Below are 4060 nucleotides of genomic sequence, written 5' to 3'. Positions count from 1 at the left end.
GGGTGGGAGAGCAGAGCTTCAGAGCAGAGGAAGGAAGGGGCCTCCTCCTCGCGCTAAGATAACGAACCAAGTCATCCCTGGGAGTGGAGGGGCCCGGAGTGACTCTGATGGTGCCACAATGGCAGGTCCACTGCAGAACGTGACTCTGGGAACTGATGGAACGCAAGGGCTGCAGCGCGCATGCGCAGGACCAGCCGGCCGGGAAGCCTAGTGCTTAGGGGCGGCTTAGGGTGATGGTGGCCTTCCAGGCGGGCTCGCCCTCCGCGACATAGAGCCCAGGGTGAGGGCCTCGGAGTCCCAGGAGGCACAGCTTTGTAGTCTTTATTTTCTTGTCTGTTTGGGTTCAAAGTCTTTTTCCCCCCAAAATGTGCTTTTTTTTCCCCATTGATAAATAATAACATATCTATTTATATACAGCATGATGTGAAGCTTTAATATATGTATAATTATGGAATGATTACACCAAGCTAATTAACAAACCCATCGCCTCAAGTACTTATTTTTTGTGGTGACAGTATGAAAATGTACTCTTACCGGTTTGGAATTGTTGGTTATTGTTGAAGGAAGGCTCATCTGCCATGGTCAGCCTAGGGTTTTCTGGACTCTGCAGAGAAATGAAAGAAGACAGTCCGGGAGTGACCAGGAGAATTGGAGCTCTGGGATCTGCAGGTCAGGATGAGTGGAGGGGTGGGATAGCAAGGCAAAAGGGAGGTGGTCCCAGGTGGGAACAGTGACAACCCCTTAGGCCCCACACAGTCAGAGGTGTAGCCCCAGTGTTTGTGTGGGATAGACTCTCTATGTCTGGGGTCAGTCAGACCAAGTGCCCCGGCCATCAGTTAGTGATGCCACCAGCAGCAAAGAGAGGAGAGGGAAGACATGGCCACAGCCTGTCAGCCCGCGTGAAGAGTGGTCAGAGAGATTCTGGGCTGAAAAGTTTGGAGGAGGGACAGCCCCATGTGCCTATTAAGTCCAGTGAGCCCAGTTGCCCCTGTGGGTGACAGAAGTGTCCTGCAACCGGAGGCCTAGACAATTGGAGGGTGGGATGTTCGGACGGTCAGTAACAGGGATGTTCAAACCTTTGCAGGGCAGCGAAGAGGACTGAGACCAATGGTGCTGAGGAGAGCTGCCTAGAAGTCCACCCAGGGACAAGACCATTCCGGAACTGCCAGAAAAGAGGCTCATGAACAATCGAGCTCTTTCCAACCCTAACTCTTCGGTCCCCGGGCAGGACCTAGACCTTCTCTCTGTGTCTTCAGACCCAGTGAAGAGCCAATGAGGAAGCACTTCTAGGGAGCAGGGATGGACTGTAAGGAAAGGAAACAAGGGTGGGGATGTGCCCCATGGCAGAGGGCTTGCCTGGCATGTGCCCAGCCCGGGCTCCACCCCCAGCACTACAGAGGACAGAGAGACAGAGAGACAGAGAGAAATGGGGGAACCAACAGGTCAGCAGCAAGTCAGGTGGCTGCCAGCAGGAGGGGGCTGGAGAGGTGAGAGCAGCGCCACAGGAGCTGAATCCTTGCTATCACAGAGAGGGGCCTGCTCCTAGGATTTAGGATGTTTCCAGATGATAGATCCACAGTTCCAGGGAACAGCGTGTGGATAATCTGATGAAACCCACATCTACTTTAACAAAGCAACTCAGACACAGGTCCTGTTGGTGGTGGATTGGTTTCATCTCTCAAATGAAAGAGGTTTACTAAAGAAAGAGAGTGTGATAGAAATCAGACACAGATCAGGGGTCCAGTCCCAACTGTGCTAGCCAAGCCTGTGCCCTTTTGAAAAAAATGCTAAATGGTAGCCTCGCTGTGCCTCAGTGTCCTCATTGGACAATGGGCCTAACTCTTTGTCCCACCCATTTCATGGGATTGTTCTGATAAGAAAAACAGGTGCTATTTCAAAACATTTCACATTTCAGTGCCCCAAGTCATCCCTCTGCAGTGAATTGTCTGTAGCCCTCCCCTGTGCTTTAAGTTGTTGTATAATATGTTTGAAGTAAGTGGGTCGACCATCTATGGGGGTTTGGAATTAGCTATTATCTGGAGACGAGGATGTATATATCACAAATTTTGATTCTGGTACAAAAGTGCAGGATTATTCGCATCCAGCCTCCTGTTTCTCTCCCCAGGCAGGGTAGTATCTACATGGTACCAGGTCTTCCTCTTGTGTTGCTCTTTTTAGAAACAAATGCATTCAGATGTTTTGTTACTAAAGCTGCCTTCTCCTTGGAACACACACGTCTTGCAGCAAGGAGGACCAGGAAAAGGAGACCCTCAGAAGCTGTATGAGATCATCCTCCCCTAATGATGGACAGTTAGCTCCCCCATGGACAGACAGAGCTGTGTCATTGGAGACAAGTCCCCAAATCTGCATACAAAGTGTCCAGGAACAATGCTGGTACTGAAAGACACACACAGAGGTGGAAGGCAGAGAGGTTCCTCTGTGAGGGAGGAACAGGGACACATCACAATTTTAACTTGAGTGGATCCAAGGAAGTCAGCTTTGTGAAAGTGGCAAAAGAGGAGAAATGACTTGCTACAAAAGTAAAGTAGGACACGCAGCGGGAGCACTGATCAGAGAGTGAGGGGGCCCAGCTGAAGGAAACGTCAGGTCTGTGACCTGTCTCGGGTCGACCAGATGACGAATGATCCATTTTTAAGCATAACGTGTAAACTGAAGTTCCTCCAGAGGCCTCATTTGTATTTAAGAGCTTCTGGATTGTTTAAACTCCACTGATTGGAGCATTGTGACCTGGTAGAGAGATGAAGTGTTGTAAATTAAGAAGCCTAACTTGTATTAAGCTATTCTGGGCCCCATTGACAGCCATTTATCCTTGACCTCTGCGTCTGACTTAGCATTTTCTTTTCTCGGATAAAATCTTAAAATGTATATGAGGCTGATGGACCTCTGGCCTCTATTAAATCTAAAGCCTGGGAATGAGACAGCACTTGAATCCTATAGGAAATTTCCCTGCTTTATTGAAAGCAACATTTGAATCTTGTGGAAGATTTCCCCACCTCTTTGTAGACGCCTACCTGACACCCCTCCAGGACTCTTGGAGGACTGTAAGAGGCTTATGTAATCTCTTCACAGGAGAGCCATGTCCTTGGGAAAGCATGTCCTTCAGGAGTTCCCGTTAACTGGAGTTTGTGTTCCGGGAGATGGAGTTTGTGTTCTTGAGGATGGTCACTCATGTTGGCTCAGAAGAAACCATTTTCTTATTTCCTCAAAGCAGAGCTGTTGTTTTCTTTTGGCACTTGGCACTGAGATTATTATTATTATTATTATTTTTTATGGTCCTGGGGATTGAACCCAGAGGTGCTCTACCACTGGACTACATCTCCAGTCTGCTTATTTGTTTCTTTGTTTGTAGACAGGGACTCACTAAATTGCCCATATGGGCCTTAAACTTGACAATCCTCCTGCCTCGTCTTCCAAGTAGCTAGGATTACAGGCACGTGCCACCAGGTCAGACTGGGATGATTTTTAAACTAGTGATTGCAGGTGAAAGGGAGACAAACGTAGTGAACGTAGAGCCTAGATCCACATAGAGACTCAGTTTGAAAGCAATGGCATACCCTCTCCAATCATGGCTAGTGACAGACCAGGTCCACCCATGAGATAGGGAGGCACCTGGCTGAGAAGTTATCCAAGGAGAAAAATCCAACAGCTATGATATCATTCATAAATACAATTCTGACAGAGCAAGAGAAAAAAGAAAAGAATGGGAAAAAGAACTGACTGCAGATTAGGGAGGTCAGCAGAGGGGCACTGCTTAGCCCAAAAGGGCTGGGCAGGCCCCACATGTAAATGGTGAGGTTTCCCTCTCTCCAAGTGGACCTAGGGCATCATGCAGAGTAGAGAGAATGCCCTTCCAGAAAGAAGACACGGGGGCTGGGGCTGTAGCTCAGTGGTAGAGCACTTGCTTGGCACGTGTGGGGCACTGGGTTCAATTCTCAGAACCACATATAAATAAATAAAAATAAAGGTCCAACAGCAACTAGAAAAAATATTGAAAAAGAAAGAAAGAAAGAAGGTACGAAGAGCCAAGTGTGGTGGCACA

Source organism: Marmota marmota, unplaced genomic scaffold, assembly GCF_001458135.2.
Source record: "Marmota marmota marmota unplaced genomic scaffold, marMar, whole genome shotgun sequence".
NCBI classification, from domain to species: Eukaryota; Metazoa; Chordata; class Mammalia; order Rodentia; family Sciuridae; genus Marmota; species Marmota marmota.
Note: the sequence above shows the minus strand (reverse complement) of the source record.